Source organism: Etheostoma spectabile, chromosome 5 (assembly GCF_008692095.1).
Source record: "Etheostoma spectabile isolate EspeVRDwgs_2016 chromosome 5, UIUC_Espe_1.0, whole genome shotgun sequence".
Taxonomy (NCBI): domain Eukaryota; kingdom Metazoa; phylum Chordata; class Actinopteri; order Perciformes; family Percidae; genus Etheostoma; species Etheostoma spectabile.
In genome coordinates this window covers 2,279,747-2,302,888 of record NC_045737.1, presented here as the reverse complement: position 1 = coordinate 2,302,888, position 23,142 = coordinate 2,279,747, and the positions used below count along the sequence as shown (strand labels likewise).

Here is a 23,142-nt window from a genome sequence, read left to right as displayed (position 1 = left end):
CAGTTGGAGCCTGATCGAACATTCTGGGGTCTGTTGGTGAGAAAGTCCAAAATCCAATTGCACGTGGAGGTGTTGATACCCAGGTCTCCAAGTTTGGCTATTAACTTGGCCGGGATGACAGTGTTGAATGCTGAGCTGAAGTCAACAAACAGTATTCGTGCATAAGTGTTCTTATTGTCCAGATGTGTGAGCACAGAGTGCAGTGCCATGGAAACCGCATCCTCTGTGCTCCTATTGCTACGGTAGGCAAACTGGTGTGAGTCCAATGTTGATGGTAGCGAGTCTTTTAGGTGTGCCAGGACCAGCCGCTCAAAGCACTTCATTACAATGGGTGTGAGTGCTACAGGGCGGTAGTCGTTAAGGCACTTCGGGCTGGAGTGTTTTGGCACTGGCACAATGGAAGTGCATTTAAAGCATGTTGGTACAGCTGCTTGGGCAAGAGACAGGTTGAAGATGTCTGTAAAAACTCCAGCGAGCTACTCCGCACATACCCTGAGTACACGTCCAGGGATGTTATCCGGTCAGCAGCCTTGTGCGTGCTGATCCTGCTCAGTGCCTGCGACATCTGTGGAGGAGAGTGTGATGGGGGGTGGTCAGCTGAGGGTTTGAGCTTGGTGGCAGTTTTTCTGTTGTCTCTTTCAAAACGAGCATAAAAGTCATTTAAGCTCGTTCAGGAAGTTGACATCAGTGGCTGTGGGGGGTGGAGTGAGTGGGTTTGTAGTCACTGATGGCTGAATGCCCTGCCACATGCGTCGAGGGTCAGCGTTGGAGAAGTGTCCCTCTATCTTCAGCTTGTAGCAGTGCTTTGGGCCCCTTTAATGCCCCTTTTCAGATTTGCCCTGGATGTGCTATAGGCCTGTGCGTCTCCTGATCTGAAGGCAGTATTGCGTGTCTCAATAGGAGTCGCACTTTCCTGTTCATCCATGGCTTCTGATTTGGGTATGTGGTGATCTGCTCTGGGTTGTAACAGTGTCTATGGTGGTGTTAATATAATCCAGTACAGAGGAGGTGTAGCAGTCAATGTCCGTGTGAGAGCCACTGGTGGCTTGAGTAGCAAACATACTCCAGTCTGTGTGTAGAAACCCTTTTCCCGAAGTGATGAATCTGCTCCTGCAGGCCACACCTTGATGGTCTTCACTGATGGCTTCACGCGGTTGATGAGAGGTGCATATTTGGGGGTGAGGAACAAAGAAAGGTGATCTGACTGTCCCAGGTGGGGGAGGGGTGTTGCCCCAGTCCCCAACACCCATAGCTTCACTATTTCCCTTCTTGCTCATTGGGTAGCGCTGCACATCAGTAATCACAAGCACTTGCATTTGCAGAGAAAAGGAAGCTCATACAGGTGTAATTTGGGACAAATTCTGCTCTCAAACACAAAGGAGCATAGTCCTAATGATTAGAATTAACGTGCTCAATATTTTGTAGTAAAACACATTTTATAGATGACACCTGAAGCAGAAACGGAAAGGGATGCATGTGGAAACTAAACTAAAACACCACCCACCTCCACCACTCCCTGTTGTGTTACAGAGAAAATACAGTTACTGATGATTTTTTACTTGAGTGGGCCGAATTGATATATCAATCCGCATTTATCTCCCCATCCAGACATACAAAATGTCTTTTCCTTTGCCTCTTTGTTTACAAACCACTGTAGTTCTAACTCCCACAGTTTTCCACCATCGTTGTATAGTGTCATTCCGTTCTAGCCATTTCATAACATTGCAAGATGTGTCAGTTGTTAACTGTATGTTTTGGGTTTGTCAGGCTTGATTTCATGTTTTGCAGACTTGAAATTGGGTATCATTTCAAGGAGACACAGCTGTGGGTTGGGACAGTCTATGGTTACAGTGCTAAGAAGTGGGCATGAAGCCTAATGGAGTTGGAAGATAAAACTGTCTCTATTCTGGAAGGGATAAGAATTGATGTGCTATCAAATATCCTTCCCCAAAAACATAGGTGAAATAGACTCTGTGGCTCTATGCACATGCATATGTGTGTGGGTATATCTGTGTCTGGTCTCTTGCATGCAAGCCAGTTTTGCTGGTACGCAATATGAATGTGGGCAGAGTGAAATGGTGCATAATTTGGGGATTTATTTTGAACAAAGCCTCAGTACCCCAAGTCAGAACAGTACCTGAGGATTCTTCAGTCAGCATTAAGCCCTGGTGTGGAAAAAAAGCCCTTCTTGGCAAGCTGGAGCAGACGTAATAAGACCCTGATGGAGGAGACACTAATGTGTTAATGCTGTTCTGAGATCTAAAGTGTTGTGTACTTAATTTTGCTTGAAGAATTCTGGTGTGTAGGTGGCACATAAGTGCAGGCAAGCACATGGGAAAGGCAGATAAAACAGAATGATTATTGCCTATCATGCTTTGTCAGATTAGCCTTTCAATATCAAGATATGTTCTACTGATGACATACAGTAGGTAAAGATTCTATGAAAACTGGATTAAGTCCAATGAACCCCATCATAAAGTATTGTATGTGGTTATTTTAATGACTGTAGTAAATCTGATTGGATCATGAAATGTGATTTTGAACACTTGCAATTAACCTTGCATGAGAATGAGAGAAAGCACTCCCATATTTAAAGGTACACTGTGTAGGAATTTCTCCCATCTAGCGGTGAAATTTTATATTGCAAACAAATAGCGCTCTCTAGCGCTTCACTTTTTTAGTAGTCGTTACGTACCAAGAAGTTATGACAACATGTCTTCAAATAGTGCTGCATCAAGTTTTCTTTTGAGTGATGAGGTTTATTATTTTAAAACAAACTGCATTTAGTCATAAGTTTAAGCGTGTATAAGTAAGTACGCCTCGTGCAAGATTGTGAATTAGCTATGTTGCCATGTTTACGTTTTTTTTTGATAGTCAACCATTAGTAACTTGACACAACGAACAAACAAATGTTACAGTATAAATCACACTGTTAAAAACTACTACTCTTTTATTTTTTGATGCATGTGCATTGTTAGAGATCATCAGGTGATTCAACGGTAGGGAGAGGGAAAGAGAGAGGAAGCGCGAGAGGATGGGGAAAGAGAGGCAGTGGATTGGCGGGAGCTAGGCGAGGTGGAATATGAGGAATAGGACGCTCGGCAGCTTAAACAGACGATCTTGAAAGAATTGATGATTTCCAAAGGCAGAGAAGAGAAGCGACAGAGGTTTGTACAATTTATATGGCTAGCAGCAGCTAGGAGTTTTCATTCTCTGCCCAATTCTATGCATGTTGCGAAATACATTTTGGTCTATATGGTTCACACTGAATATTAATAATTATTGTTTTTCTTATAATATACTTCATATGTTTATTATTCTTACTACTACTATTAAGTTACTGCTACTACATGACACATATATGTACATTTTGTTCATATTACATATTATTCTGCTTTTATAAGGTAACTGTTAATACACTTCACATATTTATATTTAATTTATATTACTCTAAACCACCTGGGGCGGCTGTGGCTTAGTGGTAGAGCGGTTGCCTGCCAATTGGAAGGTTGGTGGTTCGATCCCTGACCCTGAAGTCCCACGTTGAAGAGTCCTTAGGCAAGACACTAAACCCCGAGTTACCCCTGGTGCTGCGCATCGGAGTGTGAATGTGTGTGACTGTTTATCTGATGAGCAGGTGGCACCTTGTACGGCACCCTCGGCCACAGTGTGTGAATGGTGAATTTTTCCTGTATGATTTAAAAGCGCTTTGAGTAGTCGTTAAGACTAGAAAAGCGCTATATTATATTACATTTACAGGGCCTATAGAAAATGTTATAAAGAAGTGTTGTCTTTTGCACACCAATAAAGTTTTTGACATGAGATCCCTGCATTGTCTCCAGTGGACCATACTGCAAAACATGGTGTCTAATCTGTTGGCTGTATAGGTCTACCTAATACCAACTTGTATACCTAATGGCCAAACCCTATCCTATTTACTTTCATTTCTTCAAAGAGTTCTGCAGGTATGAGCCTTGAGTATCACAATTGCCTCACAGCTAGACTGACAGCCGGGTCTGATTTTTTTGATCAATTGATGGAGCATCAGAAAAGAAATGGTGACCCTACATCTACAGTGTTACCTAGGGTACCTTGGTGTACCTGTAATTACGGCAAAGACATGTCGACAGAGCGGAAATGCTGGGGACAAGACTCTGCCCACTGTGTGAGCCTCTTTCCACATTTCACACAATAATGTCTGGATGAGGGTTATCTGCGAAAACATAGGCAGTACTGGGAGGATCTCAGCATTCAGAAAAGTAAGGGATCCCGGTGATGACAACCATGAATACAGACATGCAGATTACAGGCACTTTATTTTCTGGCAGCATGGCGCTTCAGGACAGGGAAACAGGAGAGTGATTCCCAGCTGCTGTGTTTGCAGGATAAGGGAAAAGTTCCAAGACCCTCAGGGACAATAAACCGGCTACATTCCAGGGATATAAGAAATTGCCATGAGTACTTTTCTAAATATTGTAAATAGTTATATTTATAGATGTTGTATTCTTTGGCATTCTGTTGACGTCTAACATTGTTACAAAAAATAAAAGATTTGTTATTTGACTCAAAATTAGGAGCAATAACAATTTAACACACAATAATTAAATTGAATGTTTAAAAAAGCCAATATAGAAATGTATTCATTTGTACAAAATTATTCATGTATTTACACTAGGGATGAGCGAGTACAGCATTATCTGTATCTGTATCTGTATCTGTTTACCACTTGTATTATCTGTATCCGGATCCGTACTCGGAGTGGGCGAGGCCTAAACCGGAAGTGGTCAGATTTAACCCGGAAGTGTGTCGGGTTCTCTTGAAATGTGCGGGGCTTTAACCGGTATGTTATTTTAAGCATGCAATTGATATGAATTGATCAGAAATTGTTATATTTATTGCTGATTAGAAAACTATTTACATGACAGCATCAAGCTTCAGATCAATGGTGTTGTCATTGTAACAAACTATATAGGCCTACAGTATATAACAAGTTTTGCAACAATAAATACAGCAATGTGGTTGCAATTATTAAGTAAAATGTAATGAACATTTTCTATTATCAGTGTGATCAATTTTTTTTTTTATTGGTTCTTTTTTATTTTCCCACCAGGTATGTGTGAGTGTCTGTGCCTGTGAGTGAGTAGGATATATATATATAAGAGAGAGAGAGAGAGAGAGAGAGAGAGAGAGAGAGGGGGGTGGAATGTGTTTGTGTGTGTAACTTAATTTGTAATATTCATTTATACCACAACTGCCTTTTATTTTTTTTATAAAACACAGCAAGAAAGTTTCAGACATTGACACAAACTGGTTAGAGCCAGCAGGCAGTTTAAAAAAAAAATAAAATAAAAAAAACTCCGACGGCAGAGATGTAACACGAGTAGCATTCTACCAAACAGCATGTCTAAACAAACCCCACGTTACCAGAAGTCTCCTGGTTACTAGGTACTAGTTCAAACCGAAGTATAAAACAAACCTGAAGCTGAAGAAACCCTAAATGTTAACAGAAAAATCCCCGCGGACCAGAAGGGGAGAGAGCTGTTCACTTCTCCGTGTCACGTGTACGAGTGAGCGGCACACAGCAATAGGGGTGGGCGGATCGATTTAAATATCGATAGTATCGATGCCAACGCTGGTATTGGTATTTGATCGATACAACTGTAGTTGAATCGATATTTTAATTTAGATATCTCTCCTCTACGTTCACTCTACTTTGCTTGTGTCTTCCACCTTCCTGAGCAAACGCCGCTTTCACATCTTGGCCCACATTGCTCCTCCCCCCCCTCCCTGCTCCTCTGCTGTGATTCGTTGTTGTGTCGTCATGTGACTCACTGACACAACGCGCAGAGGAGCAGCGAGACTGATAGCACATTGAATGAGAGATCAGGATGGCCGAGAGGAAGAGAAGTGTTGTGTGGAGCTATTTTACGGCACTAAATGATAATACTGCAACTTGTGATACGTGTAAAAAGAGAATTCGATACTGTGGCAACACTACAAACCTATACAAACACTTAAAAACACAGGACAAGGAAAATGCTGATCTACAAAAACAAAACAAAAAAGAAGAAATGAGGAGGGAAATCAATCCACTTCCAGACCCCCGGCACAGAGACAGAGTTCGTTGGGAGAGTCATTTCAGAGAGGCAGAGAATACCCAGGTAGCTTGTAAGAGTAGGCTAATATTATGTTGGTCATGTCATATTGTGCATTAGTTAGTGTGATTGCTCAAGAATAAGACATTGCAAAATTTTTGTTATTCTTTATTTATTTATGTATTTTTTTAAAAGGCAGTAAAATTTGGTTTGTATTCATTCTACAGTGCCTAATAACTAATAATAAATGTACTTCAATACATTAATAAAAAAATATTGCCTAAAGAATTGATCATTCATTCACCTCAGAAATAATGAAATGCTCTCCCCTACACAAAAGTATTTTTTTAAGTAAAAAGTATCGTATTGGTATCGGTATCGGCAATACGGACCCTATATGTATTTGGTATCGGATCGATACCAAATTTTGCAGTATCGCCCACCACTACACAGCAACAGGAGTCTGTCTGCGTAGGGAGGGGCGCTGGGACTAGCCAATCACAGAATAGTGTAGGGGAGGGGCGCTGGGACTAGCCTATCATAGAATAGTGTAAGGGAGAGGCGTTGTGACTGGCACTGTGACTAGCCTATCACAGAACGGAGACTCAGTCAATGGAGAATTTCATTGAATCCGAGCACGGATATTGACTCGCATTACTCGGATAATACTTGCACTCGGCAAAAGTGCTTTATCCGTACCGGATACTCGTTTCAGCCGAGTACTCGGCTCATCCCTAATTTACACCTCAAACACCACCAAAACAACAGCTCAATCTGCCTCTAAATTGGTAGCAGCATGGAAGGCGGCGCCTGTGTAAGACATGGTGTGTCATTAGTTATGGACACACAATTCAGTATCAGTTAGAGACATAGGTAATTAGCTGAAATAATGGCATTTAGATTGGTTTGTCACTTACCCAGACCTCTGCTGACCTGTGTCTGTACCAACTGTGATGTTGGTGGTGGAGGTATGGGAGGCACAACACCAAGCCACCGTGGGTGATCTGGAAGTAGGGTCCTCCATTGCGGCATCCCAATTCCACCTGTGACTCTCCCTTTCAAGATGCGTCCTAGCAACTCAGGGATGTGACCACATGATTTCTCACACTTCATGGCGTAAAGGCTATATCTTCTTGCATTCTTGTTGTACTTCTTCCTAAGACTAAATTTAAAAAAAATTAAAATTATTACAAGTAATTTAGTCATTATGAAAACTAAACTCTCATACTTACAATAGGAATATGCATTTATTTGAAAACACAAATTTTGATGGGAGTTTAATATACACTTGTTGTATAGATACTATACATACAGATTACTGCACGGGTCTGTATTATTCAATGTGAGGTCACAGGATATATGATAAATAATGGTAAATGTCAGACAACAAAACTTGAATTAGCCTTTGGTATGCAAGCAATGCAACATCAGTCATATGCTCTATCAAAATGGATTCTGATCAAACTTCTAGGCTACAACACGTCTTTGGCGATAACCATAGACTGCATATGGCTACAACATTGTTTTTAGCACCTTCTCCAGTTTACATTTTACTCAATAGCCAACCCATCTCCCATTCACAGTTGGGGGTTGTCGTGAATACATCTGGGTTTGCAGTCACGAGCACTCTTAGCATTAAATCAGGAAACTAGAAATGTCCCTAGAGACAAAATTAATATTTAAACTTTATAGCAGGCGTAAGACCATCATGAAAAGTAGGCTAGTGATGGAGGTAGTGGCCATGAAATGCAACCCTTATTCCAACAAACATAGCCTATATGCTGCTATTCACTAACAAGGCTGTTTAGCTTTTAATTACACATGTTCTACTGTTATGCAGTCTATATAATGAATTACAAAACCAAGCAATAAAAAAAGCTTATACTTTAGACCGTAACATTGACTTACCTGTCGAGAAGGAAGCAGGCAACTTCAGCGTCCCTTTGAAAGTACTTCTCCTTCATTAGCTCTTTCCACCTGGGAAAGGCTACACCGATGTTTACCCTCGTTTTTTAAATTGGCCGGTCACATTACCTTTTTAATTCCCTTTTTCGGCAACGAGTATTCCTTCTGTGGCTCGGCAAGTATGATCCTCTATTATTTTGAACTAAAGTGCAGTGCAGGGTTTTCTCTGCCCCTCACAGAACACTGATCTCTCCTCCGTCTCTCTCTTTTCTGGTTTTAGTCACTTGACACTGGCTCTGAAAAAAACACGTTGTGGATTAACTAGACAGGTAGGCTAGTGCTGTATGTATCTCCTCAGCAATCACAGCTTTTCAAGATGGCAGAACGACATGGAAACCTCCTTTGACTTACCCGTCCTATGCAAATACAGATTAGAAATTCTTAATTTACGAGGAAAAGTCATACATTGGCAGAGGTCATTTTACATCAATGAGGATATATGAATGAAGACATTGATTTTAGCAAATAAAATACTTAAAACGCTACAGTGTACCATTATGGTCATTATAGTATATTATTTAAACAGAATGACACATATTACAGTGCTCACGCTATGCTTTTTGGCTTTTTCCATTTCTATTGTGTTATATATCATTTTTGTGCAGATTATAGGTTTACAAAGTGAAAATACCCAAAGTCCACCCCAAAAGCACTTACCATCTCCAACAGAAAACACTGTTCACAAACTGCTTCAAACAGCTCTATTGTAGTCCAGCTTTACTTCCATGACGAACGTGCCTCACTTTATAACATGTTATAATACTTGCCTAGCTGCTAGCATGGCACGCCCTCATTAGCTACTGCACATGTGCGACTACCAACAAGGATGAAACAGAAGTGGGAGTCACGTTATCAGCTCAACAGAGATGCCGGCCTAAGGTATAGCTCATGGCCCAATTTTGCCAAATAGTTGTGTTATATGGTTCCATCTCCAAGATTCTGTCACTTTGTGCTCAATAGAGTCATCTAAAGCAGAATGGCAAACAAGAACAAAACCCAACGCAATGATACGGATGCCATTGCGAGGCATTACTGGAGAAACAGAAAAGCTACCGCACGCTTTTCTCAGATTCAGTCTCAGATTCAACATATGGGGATTGACAACGACAGGAAGCTAAGTGCTATCCATGCCCAGCTAGCATCTCTAACTGCAAGCCTTGGCTCTATCAAATCTGATGGGGATAATCTAAAAACTACCATGAAAAGCAGTACTCTTGACAGCCATGGCTATGCTTTTCAAGAGCTGGAAGTGCAGCTAGCAGATATGGAGGAAACTGAAGATACAACATCCGCATCGGTAGGCTGAAAAGGCTCTAATGCTTTTCTGTATCCCTTGCGCTCCCTGCCTAAGTGGCTCTAGATATTTATAGATGTTCAGATCAAGATTATGAGTTCACCACCAAATTTACAGTGATAGCTCTAAGAAGAACACCACTACTAATCATACATTGATTTTCAACGTCCTGGCAACCAGGCAGGAAATCCTACAGAAATCTCTGCCCCTGGTCCGGGGCAGAAAAATTCACTTACACAACTTCACAGTCAAGCAGTCACAAGTCTTCTACCAAACCATGGATTCAGCACAAGTCAACAGTCTGGATTTTTTTCCTGCTCTACCTGGCAACACTGAACATCAAGGAGGGCTCCTAGTACAGAGCTTTCAACTCCGCTAAGGATGGATTATGTGTAGCGGGCTGCACCCCGTCTTCTTGTTGGCAGATGGCAGGCGCCTCTGACTCTATCGTGGAGAACACTGTGGAAGAAGATGAGGATTAAAACAACTCCCTGATGAACATGGACTCTTGGTTTGCCTTAATCTCCTAATGTGTTTTAGTTTTATTGTATTGTTATCTGATATGATTCCAGAGACTGTGCTTTTAAATTACATGTGTTTTTTAATATTGCCTACACTCCATATGTTAATTAGGCCACTACCAGGTTAGAGTCTCCTTTCCAATGCGCTTGCTATTTTGTGCATTTTGTTTCCTGTTTTTGGTAATGAGAAATGCATTTATTTTAAAGTCAATCTAGAGCGGAACCAGTTGCTGTTGCAACCAGGTAAACATGGGTTGCTGTTCCTTTTGAATTGTGATTTCTACAACAGAGTATAGCTTTAGGAAAATTGCACTTTTTATGAGCCTATGATATTTTTGATGGCAGTTTCTATGGTACACTCACCAATCAAATGCTGGAGTTAACAGACTGTTCTTTTGTTGTTGGTGCGAACTTCAATGCTGTGTGGGACCCGAATATTGATCGGTCAAACGCAAAGGTCACTGGGGTTCAGGCGAAAGCCACAAATGCTTTGAAATCATGGGCAAGCATCTTGGATCTTATAGATATTTGGTATGCAAGTAATCCCCCCCTGTAAGGATTATTCCTTTTTCTCAGGTAGATATAAATCTTTTCCATAATTGATTTTCTTTTTGCATCCCCTCAATTATTTCATTCAGTTGATAAAGCGTTGTTACTTCCAATGGCATTGTCTGACCATTAAGGGGTTGTCTGTGTCACCACCCTAGACCAGGGGTCTTCAACAGGGGGTCCGCACCCCTAGGGGGTCCGCGGAGGTACTGCATGGGGGTCGCGGAAGTTTTGATTGATTAGACTTTTTTTTATATTCCCCCCCCGCCCCTTGCCATTTTTTCCACTAATTGAAATGTCTTTAAATACACATTAACATGAATTCAACACACTGTAGTAAACAGATAAATGGAGGCAGAAGATGTCTTTCAGTCATCAATGCACACATGGCACTATAGGACCAGTTTGATATAACACAATTTCATACAATATATATAATTAGGGGGTCCCCGCTCCATCTCGCCATCAGTTTGGGGGTCCTTGGCCTGGAAAACGTTGAAGACCTCTGCCCTAGACCGTCTGTCTCAACGTGCTGCTAGATGGCGCTTTAATACTTTCAGTATTTTTTCAGTATACTAATACTGAAAAATGAATCCTACATTATAGCAGAATTTCAGATATTTGCAGACAATAATGTTGGCTCGGCAGAAGACCCCAGGACATTGTGGAATGCAATAAAAGGTTTTATTTGGAGCAATACCATCCTATTTTGCTCTAATGCGTGCAAAGCTGGATCACTTCAACTACTAAACCTTGAAGCTGAATTCACCAGGTTAGACTCATTGTTGCAAACTAATTTTACTAAACAAATAGCTTTAGAACGATCACTAGTCACTAGTCAAGAAATAAATAAACAACATTCTAAAACTGAAATCTGAATTTCTTACTCATAGAACGAGACAGTGCTATTACTTTCAGGGTCATCTAGTCATCTACTTGCCATGAGAACAAAGTCCGTTGACCATTCTGCAGAAATTCCCGCTATTAAATCTTCAGATGGTAATATTAGAACTGACCCTGTTGAAATACATAAATCAGACATTTTATTCTAATTTGTATGAATCAGAGGTTACTTTGGATAAAACCCATTGTGACATTGACTTGCCTCAATTATCAGCAGAGGAATCAGCCAGTGTTGCCAAGTCCGCTTACTAGAAGCAACTTTGGGCTTGTTTTTCTGTAAAGTTGCTTACAGGTAGTCGTGGGTTGCGTTTTTTTTGGGCTTGTTACTAAAGTGTAGTTGCTTATTTGGGCTCGTTCTCAGCTCCATAATAAGTTGTCAAGCGGATTTTTCTATATGTTATTTAAACGTAGGAGTTTGTCTTGCCTGTTGCCTGTCCCTCGATCCCATACACACTGGGGACAACTGAGTTCTTTTCCCCTGTCCACTTCCTGCTTCTTATTGGCTCTGACCCAGAGGCCAACGTGTTACTAGCCAATCAGAAGCAGAGCAGGGCAGTCCATTGTTTTTCTGGTCAGGAAAATGCGCGAGTAGCGACTGATGGTCACTGGACTGTAGGAGAGTTTTTGGAGGAATAAATGCCCGGGATAAAGTGGGTGAAATACGGGAAGATATATAACAAAGACTGGGAGAAAAAGAAAGGAGTAAAAGAATGGATTCAACCCATCATGGGGAATGAGTCAAAATCACTGTGAAAAAATGGCTATATTTGATATCCCATCAGTTTTCTAATGTTAAATACTGTTAAAAGGTGTTTTAACTCCCTGTTGTGGTCATTGTCCTGAAGCTCAGGGGGGGGGAAATAATAAACTCTAGTTTACCAATCTGTCCGCATGGATGGAAATTGACAATCTGTATCCTCAGTTTACAATCCGTCCCCACGGATTGTAAAACCGTGCACACAGTTTATTTCATTCGTAGAAAAGTTGCTTGTTTTGGGCTTCTTTTCACAGGCCTGGTTGCTTATTTGTTTTGCTAGATCTGGCAACACTGGAATCAGCTAACTTAGACAAATTGATCACTTTAAAGGGAGTAAGATTGGCAGTACAGGATATGCAAAAGGGAAAATCATCAGACTTTGATGGGATGACCCCGGAATTGTATGCAACTTTTTGGGAACAACTGGGCCCACTGGGCCTCTCCGGGAACCATCACCTTATTGTAGTGGAGAGGTTTGTGTGTCCCTATGAACCTGAGTGCTGTGTTGTCTGGAGCTTTATGCTCCTGGTAGGGTCTCCCATGGCAAAGTGGTCTCAATGGAGACAAAGAATGGTTCAAATATCCTATGATAAAACGAGGAAGAGATCGAGGGACCCTGACCGGAGGAAGCACGGGGCCCTCGTCTGGAGCAAGGCCCAGACGACGGGCTCGTCAGCGAGCGCCTGGTGGCCGGGTTTGCCACGGAGCCCGGCCGGGCACAGCCCGAAAAAGCTACGTAGCTCCTCTCTCTCCATCCCATGGGCCCACCACCTGTGGGAGGAACCAGTGGGGTTGGGTGCACTGTCACATGGGTGGCGGCAAAGGTCAAGGGCTTCGACAGACCAGACCCGGGCGGCAGAGGCTGGCTCTGGGGACTTGGAATGTCACCTCTCTGTGGGGGAAGGAGTCGGAACTTGTGCGGGAGGTGGAGCGCTACCAGTTAGATCTGGTGGGGCTTACCTCTACGCACAGTCTCGGTTCTGGAACCATACTCCTGGATAGGGGTTGGACTCTGTCCTACTCCAGAGTTGCCCAGGGTGTGAGGCGCTGGGCGGGTGTGGGGATACTCACAAGCCCCCGGCTGAGCGCCGCTGCATTGGAGTTTACCCCGGTGGACAAGAGGGTCGCCTCCCTACGCCTGCGGGTGGTGGGGGGGGGGGAACTCTGACTGTTGTTTGTGCATATGCACCAAACAAGAGTTTGGAGTATTCGGCCTTCTTGGAGACCTTGAATGGATTCCATTATGGGGCTTCAGTAGGGGACTCCATAGTTCTTCTAGGGGACTTCAACGCACACGTGGGTGATGATGGAGATACTTGGAGAGGCGTGATTGGGAAGAACGGCCTCCCTGATCTAAACCAGAGTGGTTGTCTGTTGTTGGACTTCTGTGCTAGTCATGGATTGTCCATAACAAACACCATGTTCAAACATAGGGATGTTCATAAGTGTACGTGATACCAGACCACCCTAGGCCAAAGGTCAATGATCGATTTTATAATCGTTATAATCATGCATCCATGTGGAGGCTGGGGGCATTGAACCTGAGTGGGCAATGTACAAGGTTTCCATTGCTGAAGCTGCAGTGGGGAGCTGTGGTCTTAGGTGCCTCAAGGGGCGGTAACCCACAAACACCTTGATAGACACCGGTGGTCAGGGAAGCCGCCCGACTGAAGAAGAAGAAGAAGTCTTTCCGGGATATGTTATCCTGGAGGACTCGGGAGGAAGTGACAAGGCACCGACGGCCCCGAAGGGCTGCAAAATCTGCCATGACAGGGCAAAGCAGCGGGTTTTGGGAGAAGTTCGGAGAAGACATGAAGAAGGACTTTCGGCCCGCACCAAGCGCTTCTGGAAACCGTTCGCACACCTCAGGAGGGAAGGGAAAGGATCACCAAGCTGTGTCCATAAGGATGGGAAACGTTGTTAACCTAAACTGGGGAGGTATAGGGCGGTGGAAGGAGCACTTTGAGGAACTCCTAATCCAGCTGACCATCCTCAGTGGTAGAAGCAATGCGGGAGGATGATGGGGTTGTCTTCACTTTTCACTGGTGAGTTTGCTGGGGTTAGTCAAAAAACTCCCAGCGGACAAGCCCCAGGATTGATGGATCCGTCCAAAAATGCTGAAAGCTCGGGGTGTGGAGGGGCTGTCTTGTTGACATACCTCTTAAATTTCATGGAAGTCTGGGAAAGTGCCTAAGAGTAGCAGACCGGGGTGGTGGTTCCCCTCTTCAAAAAGGGGGACAGAGGGTGTGGTCAATTACAGGGGTATCACACTTCTCAGCCTCCCTGGTAAAGTCTACTCCAAGGTGCTGGAAAGGAGGGTTTGGCCGATAGAACTTTGGATTGAAAAGGAACAATGCGGATTCCGTCCTGATCATGGAACAATGGATCAGATTTTCACTCTTGCAAGGATCTTGGAGGGGGCCTGGGAGTATGCCCAACCAGTTTCCATGCGTTTTGTGGATCTGGAGAAGGCGTATGACCGGGTCCCCCGGGAGACACTGTGGGAGGTGCTGCGGGAGTTTGGGGTGAGGGGGTCCCTTAACAGGGCTATCCAATCTCTGTATGACCAAAGCGAGAGCTGTGTCCGGGTTCTCGGCAGTAAGTCGGACTCGTTCCAGGTGGGGGTTGGCCTCCGCCAGGGCTGCGCTTTGTCACCAATCCTATTTGTAATATGCTAAAATGCTAGAGGCGTAGTCGGGACGGGGAGGGGTTGCAGTTTGGTGGGCTCGGGATCTCATCGCTGCTTTTTGCTATCTATCGCACCGTTGTGACGAAAAGAGAGCTGAGCCAGAAGGCAAAGCTCTTGATCTGCCGGTCAGTTTTTGTTCGTCGAAAGCGTCGAAAGGAGCAAGTTGAGGTGGTTCAGGCATCTGGTAAGGATGCCTCCTGGGCGCCTCCCTAGGGAGGTGTTCCAGGCACGTTCAGCATTGAGGAGGCCTCGGGGAAGACCTAGGACTAATTGATAATAATAATAATAAAAATAATAATAAAAATAATAATAATAATAATAATAATAACATTTTATTTAAGACGCCTTTCTTGGCATTCAAGGACCCGAACAGGGAATTCATGAAAAAAGAACAGCAAAACAAATACTATACAACAGCAAAACAATACTATACAACAGAAAAAACAAATACTATACCACCGCAAAACAATACATCACAAAAGAAAAACCAAATATATACAACAGCAAAACAAAAACTATACACAAAACAATACTATACAAAAGCAAACACAAATACTATAAAGCAAAACAAAACCCAAAACTATACAATGGCAAAACAAATACTATACAGCAAAACAACAGAAAAGGCAAAGCAATAGACATTTAGGTGGAATAGCAGTTTTAAACAGATGTGTTTAGTTGTGATTTGAAATGGGGGAATGAATCAATGTTCTGAGGTTGGGGGGGTAGTGAGTTCCAGAGACGGGGAGCAGAGGGCGGCTGAGTGCTCTTCCCCCCATAGTGGTGAGACGGGCTGGGGGTACAGAGAGGTTTATGGAGGAAGAGGATCTGAGGGAGCGGAAGGGAGTGTGACGCTGAGGAGATCAGACAAATATGGGGGGCAAGGTTGTGGATAGCCTTGGATGCTAATAGAAGGATTTGAATTGATATGGAACTGGACGGGAGCCAGTGGAGCTGTTGGAGGACAGGAGTTATGTGGTGGAGGGAGGGGTTCGAGTAATGATTGCGGGCAGCTGAATTCTGGACCAATTGAAGTTTATGGAGGATTTGTGAGCGAGACCAAAGAGGAGAGAGTTGCAAAAATCGAGACGGGAAGTGACGAGACTGTGGACAAGAATTGCAGCGTGTGGGGGGTAAGGGAGGGGCGGAGGCGATTGATGTTACGTAGGTGGAAGTAGGCAGACGGGTAATGTTATTGATATGGGGTTGAAAGGATAATGTGCTTTCAAGGATGACACCCAGACTCTTAACTTGGGGGAGGGTGAGACGGAGCAGTTGTCAATTGTGAGAGAAAAACTGTCTGTTTTGGAAAGAGTGGCTTTGGTGCCAATGAGGAGAACCTCGGTTTTTTACTGTTTAATTTGAGGAAGTTTGGGTGAGCCAAATTTTTATTTCAGAGATGCAATCTGTAAGGGAGGTGGGCGGGAGAGTGGACGAGGGTTTGGTGGAGAGATAGAGCTGGGTGTCATCGGCGTAACAGTGGAATTGAATGTTAAATTTGCGTAAGATATTGCCGGGGGGAAGCAGGTAAATGATGAAGAGTAGGGGCCCCAAGACAGAGCCCTGGGGCACACCTGAAGTGACGGAGGAGGGAATGGATTTACAGGACTTGATTTGAATGAAATGGGTGCAACCAGAGAGGTAAGATGTGAACCAGTCTAACGGAGTGTGGGTGATGCCGATGGAAGATAGCCTATTGCGGAGGGTGGTGTAACAGATGGTGTCAAATGCTGCACTCAGGTCAAGAAGGATGAGGATGGTGAGGAGTCCAGAATCAGCTGCCATGAGGAGGTCGTTGGTGATTTTGATGAGTGCTGTTTCAGTGCTATGGAGGGGGCGGAAACTGGACTGGAACTGTTCATACAGGTTATTGTGAGATAGGTTGGAATGGAGTTGAGAGGCAACTGTTTTTTCAAGAATTTTGGAGAGGAAGGGTAGATTGGAAATAGGACGGAAGTTGTTGAAGTTGTATGGGTTGGCACCAGGTTTTTTCAAAATAGGGGTGATGGCAGCAGTTTTGAAGGATGTAGGGACAGTTCCAGTGGTAAGGGAGGAGTGGATGATAGCAGAGATGAGGGGGACCAGGGAGGGAAGGCAGGCTTTAACAAGTTGGGTGGGGAGGGGATCAAGTTGACAAGTAGATGGCTTGGATTTCCAGGTGAGTTCTGTGATTTCTGAAATAGTGGGGAGACGGAAGAAGGAGAATTAGTGTGTGGATGAGTGAAAGTCATCTGAGATGCTGAGGTGAGGGATTGATCCAAGATGCTGGTGGATGTTCTTGATTTTTTTTCTTTGTGAAAAAGGACAGTGTTGCAGAAGGAGGTAGTGTACAAATGGGGAAGGGAGAAAGTCCTGGGGTTGGGTGACATTGTTAAGTAAGGAGTACAGTGACTTGGAGATGGAGAGATTATATCTCCAACCTGGCTTGGGAACGCATCGGGATCCCCCAGTCGGAGCTGGTTGATGTGGCTCGGGAAAGGGAAGTTTGGGGTCCCCTGCTGGAGCTGCTTACCCCGCGACCCGATACCGAATAAGCGGATGAAGATGGACGGATGGGCCCAGTGGGGACATTATTAACTTCTCAATTGAGAAGGGACAATTTTCAGAGGCTGTTAACACAGCCTTGATCTCCTTTCTCTTGAAAAGGATTAGGATCCTATAGAGTGCTCTAGCTATCAACCTTTGCAAAACTCCTAGCTGGTTGTTTGGAGTCCCAATTCTGACCTAACAGGATTCGTAAAAAAAAGACTGGCAGCAGATAATGTTAGATGCCCTCTCCACATTGTTGATGTGTCAGACAGTGAAACCCTAATATAACTTGTCTCTCTTGAAGCAAAGCCTTTGACAGGCTTGAGTGGTCATTTCTATGGTCAGTTTTAGAGGTGATGGGCATTGGTAACACTTTATTGGTATGAATAAAGTTATGTATTCTACCCTTCAGCCTGAGTCTTAACTGGTTGCACGTCCTCCTCTTTGTTTCCAGTTTTCTAGAAACTTGAGCCCCTTGAGTATATTCAATTTTCAATTCAATTTTATTTATTTGATCAAATCATAACAACAGTTATCTCAAGACACTTGTAGGTACACAGAGTAGGTCTAGACCACACTTTTGAGCACAAAAAAGATGGAACAGAAGTGAGATGACTCTGTAGCTAAAACAGAGAGCTCAACTCAGAAAAGAAGAGCTGCAGCAATGTGCAGTAGAACAAAAATATGGTGTTTTTTGAAAATTAAATTATGTGTAAGAGCCAATTAGTGCCCTATGTATAAATAGGAACCCATCTTTGGTTCTTCAGGTGCAACATACAGGTTTTGACCCCACAGACACACGCACACCAACACCACACAAGCAAACATACTACAAGCAGTAATTTGTCAGGACTACCAATTTATATCTCATGGAAATTTATGCAATCAATGGTGTTAACTGCAAATATGACTTGGACTTTTATTGATTAACAAGTTGATGATTTGTTGATTAACAAAAAGTCCGTCAATTACCCCACTCTTGGAACGGCACCTCAGGGGCACCTTGGGCTTAGCCTCTACATTTAAAGTCAAAAATATTTTTGCTTGGTGGAGTTTGGAGACTTGTTGGAGGACATGTTTTGGAGACGTGTTTCCACACGTTTCGTACCGGCGACGAGACAGGAGTAGACAGTGGAGTGAGCTGTGGACTGTTTCGCCACTGCTGCGGCTCATTTGTTAATCAGCTGATCAGGACGGCGGAGAGGGGACCGCTTGGCTACAGACACTGCTCATCTGCTGCACTGGGAGCCAGAGATGAGCAACACTACTAGGGAAGTTGAGGAGCTGTAGCCAATTAAATACCATCTCCTGTTCATCTGTGTGGTGATGGCGCAGTGGATATGACACATGCCTTGGTGTGGGAGACCTGGGTTTGATTCCCACTGCGTGACATCAACCAATGTGTCCCTAAGCAAGTTACTTATCCCCTAGTTGCTCCATAGGGATGCTCAAATCACAGATTGGTCTAAGCTAACAACGCCAGCTGGTTAGCTACCAGTGTGGCTGTCAGAATAAGTGATCTAACAAACAGTGTGTAGTGCATGCTCACATATAGATATTGCAGGGCTGCCAACTTTTCCCAAAACCTTGGAGTGAGATTTGGGGGGGCCAACCCATATTTTGCCGCGTACAAAGCAATTTCTTTGGGTCTTTATCCTTCAGGGTTTAAATTGGGATTTGTTATATGTGGGGGGGGATGGGGGTATGCCCCCCCAGAATTTTTAAAAAAAAAAATAAACCATTAAATGGCACTTTCTGGAGAGTTTTTTGCAAGAAAATGCAGAAATCAAGTCTTACATGATATGTGCAAAACTGTAGGGTTAAGAACCTTTGTGTTGTTGTAGTATCAACAGACGGCATTTAGCATTTACATTATTTACAATATTAACTTCTTATGATATAAGACCTGACCCAGACAATGTGCCAAACATAATGAACCACATAAGAGACGTAGCATATGTCAGCAACAGCTGAGAAGATTTGGGTCTGTGGGGGAACAGGTCCAGGGGTTTCTGGTGTAGGGAACAGGGACCCAAAGTTAAATTAATGTTGAGGGATTAACTAAGACCACTGAAATTCTAAAGAATAAGAACCATTGAGTTACATAGATTCTAATCCTTTAACCTTTGTGCCAAGGCTCAGTAATGTTTGGCCCTTATGCTCTGTGCCCCACTTACTGTATTTACTTTTTGGGAAAATAAAGACTATTTGTTCATTTTATAAAACATAAAATTAATTATTTACAGTTACATTTAGAGATGCACCGAGGTTAGAGAAGCACAATAGTGGCCCAACGTTGCAGTATATATAGTATATATAGTATAGTATATACTGTATAGTATAGTATAGCTCAGATGTGTTTCATCAGATTTTTGCTCATGTTTACAACTTTGTGCACATTCAAAATATAACTCCTCCATCTCTGTTGTCCGACATTTGGAGAGTTGTAATCTAGTCTGCTGTGCATGTTATTGCTCCGCTGATATGGTGGATCTCATTCAGACCGTCGCACAGACACAGAGGCCCATTTGGGTCTCTGGTCTCTGACAAAATTTAGAGGAGGCTGTACGCTCTCTTCATCGGAGGTCTGCACGGATGCAACGCCTCACTGCCCACAGCAGAGCGAGTCCACCAGCCGCGCTGCTCACCTCTATTTTTACAGAGAGAGTGGTCACGAAGCGACGGACGGGTCTGTGATACTCAGAGCTCATACCTGGAGCCGGGGAAATGCACCTGGGATGGATCGTAAAAAAATGTTCTCAGTTTGCGACAATTCGAAACTTCCACAGACAGGGAGCGCTCTTGAACCCCTCACAGTCTCTGAAAACACAACTAGTCAATCACAAGTGGCAGTGGCACAACAGTAATCTATAGATAAACTCATCTTTCAGAAATTTGACCGACCGGGTTGACACTTCAGCGTGAGAAATCGGGAGTGTGGCGTGTGCGCGTGTGAAACCAGTCAAATGCGTGTGTCTCACGGCCAATGCGTGAGAGTTGGCAGCCCTGATATTGAGCCAATCAAATTACAGCCATTAGTGACCAAAGGTTTACGCAAGGGTACCATTTGATGTATTGTAGGCTTACCAGAGAAAGCTTGAAGCTAATTATTTTTTATCTGCAGTCACACAGTGACAAAACGGCACTAAACAAACAGGACACATAAGTTCCCATAATCTCCTCTTTCCACATGTTGTGTGTTAAAAACATTTGGACATAAAGGAAAAGCATGTTTTACTTGTTAAAACATTTTTTTCCTCATGAAAATTTCTTAAAATGTGTCTATGTTCCACTAACATAGCAGATAAGGATATTTCTGAATAGGGCTACCCAGCCAATGATATATAGTGGCTCTGCTATAAGACTGTAAAATGAGTGAAAAACAAGCAAAAGCATAGGTCTTGTTACTATTATTACTAATGTTAATCTATGGTACTGCAACACATTTCCATTTTACCTTTGTTGAATGGAACAGAACAGAACCGGAGGAAATATGTGGTGAGAGTAAAGGATCACATTGGACATTCAGTTTTCTTCTGAACTCATGAAGTTGAAATCTCTTAAGCAGAATTGATATTACTGCAACATTTTAATGAAGTTCTTGTCATCCACATCCAGGTTAATAAGAGAGACTATGGCACTCTCCTCTTCCCTGGAATCAGAACAGCCAAAACTTAATTCTTATTTCAGCCATCTTGCCAGCCTTTCTCTGTGTTATTCAGCCGTTTTGGATGGATATATCAAGTGACTCAGGAAACAGCTAAGCGTAAGGAAGGAATTGGGGAGAACAGATCAAGTGGTTCACTCTAATGAGCCCTGTCAACAGTATTTTGCCTTTATTAAACAAAAAGGGCTGACAGATGACACAGTTGCATCACTCGTCTCCGTCTCCCCAGCAAATCACCTGAAAATGTGTCGCCCTGTCAAAAAAGTTTACCGTCGCCTTTTCTCTCTCTCTCTCTCGCTCTCTCTCTCCACCAGTCTGTCTTAGCTCTCCTCTAAAACGCATGCTCAGACTTTTAAGGGCATCATGGAAAGTCATTAGTTGTTATTTTCTCCGCTGTCTTTCCTTCCAAACATACACTTTCACTTGCTAGTTCTCTGCTGCTGCTCGAGAATATATATATTATGCTTGAGTCTCACTCTCTACAGGGACTGTGACTGGGAAGTACCAACCATAGAGCTGCTGCTTTGTTAATTCCTCTTCTCAAGCGTGGCTTCTTTTCTCTAGGCCTGTCAATCTCAGTTTAAACTACCCCGGTCACCAAACACACTATTGTGCTATTTTGAGATGAACCACCTAATTTGTATCAGCTTTTCACAAGCGTGTTTGGTGTGACAAAAAGGAAGGAGCCCACTTTTCTTTTCTCATTTATACCTAGCACAGTGAAGACCACCCGCTACGAAATGCTCTCTATTTCTTAATTTTACCATGAATGCCAGCATGGATTCACTGCTTAGCCCTGCTGCCATTCACTGGCATTTAATTGGTATTCATTTCAAAGCTTGCTCAGGGCTCCGCAAGCTGTGCAGCCTCAGTTTGAAGCTGTTTGACTTTAGTAGGAGCATGTCAGATTAAAGTGTTTATCAGAGAGAGAGGATGCACAAGAGCAAGTGCCAGAAAAGTCAGGGGTAGAAGGTTTTGGGTATTGGTATTTTGCAGTCCCCAGAATATTGCACATCCTTTGCCTTTAATCCAACTGTAGGTGTAAGGTCTGCAGGCTGCAAAAGGCTCTGAGGAGGGGTGAGAAAAAAAGGCCTTAAACCCATGATTTAGATGAAAAAGGGTTGCTGTATACCCATCTGAAGCTATATGACAGGGTGATATTTCCAAATAGGGGCAGTGTGTTGCCTAAGAGAATTTTCAAATAGTTATTTTTTTTCTTCTTTAATGCAGTCAATAGAACAAAAGCTTTGCGCATTGTGCTGTGTTGGCATGCCTTTTCTGTTACATAATATGGTATATTGTCTGTAGAGTCTTTTATCAACTCTTCCATTAGGCCAATGAGGTGGGACCAGGGGAGAACTTGCTTGGACGTGTGTTCTGCGTTCTAATAACCAATGTCCACAATCTGTCTGCTTTTCTGTGTTTTTCGGCCCATTTCTTCTCCTGACAGCCTAATCACCATCGCACAAGCAATACAGTCCATTTCATTTCCTTTCTAGTTTAGTTATTTTCAATTTCTTTTGCAAACAAATCAAACCATGACATGTTATCTGACTTGTGTTGCTGCATTTCAGTTTGTTTAATTAACTCATCTGATTCGGGCCATTGCCCTTGGTTTGTACCAAATGAACCAAACTGCAGATGTGAAAAGCACACTAGGACCTGACCCAACTGAACCTTAACCAAATTGGAAACCCCATCTAAACCTAAGGTCCTAAGCTAAATGTTTGCCATGTTAGTGGCATGGCTCTTGGGATGGCAACTACTGGACAGATTGAGATGATATTTTGTACAGATATTCACGTCCTCTTCAGGATGAAATGTAATAATTTTGGTGATCCTCTGACTTTTTTTATCCAGCGCCATCTATAGTTCATATGTAAATTAAATAAAAAGCATAATAAATGTTAGCATTCTTCCCTAACGTGTATAGCATTCAGCTCAAAGAACAGCTGTGCCTAAACAAACCACTAGCGTGGCTGTAGACTCTTAAGGTGCATCTCTCTTACCTTAAATTGCATCCCCAGCCCTTGCACTTGCTTCCCTCCCTTGCATCTTTGTCCGCATCACCAAGGAAGCATGGGAGAGACGGAGGAAATCATGTGAGGAGAGAGGAAACGAGGAAATGTGTTTTAGAAGGATGAGACGTCCTTTTCTCTGAAAAGTTACATTA

At 43.1% G+C, this 23,142-nt stretch overlaps 1 protein-coding gene and 1 long non-coding RNA gene across 3 annotated transcripts in view; both read left to right on the top strand.

Annotated features, from left to right (window-relative positions):
- unc5db (unc-5 netrin receptor Db) overlaps window positions 1–23,142 on the top strand; it is a 265,211-nt gene that overhangs the window by 46,523 nt on the left and 195,546 nt on the right. The window lies entirely within an intron of this gene.
- On the top strand, window positions 2,777–8,224 carry LOC116688943 (uncharacterized). The gene is made up of 3 exons (XR_004331890.1): window positions 2,777–2,813; window positions 3,715–3,719; window positions 7,974–8,224. It is a non-coding gene; the product is annotated as an uncharacterized LOC116688943 (long non-coding RNA).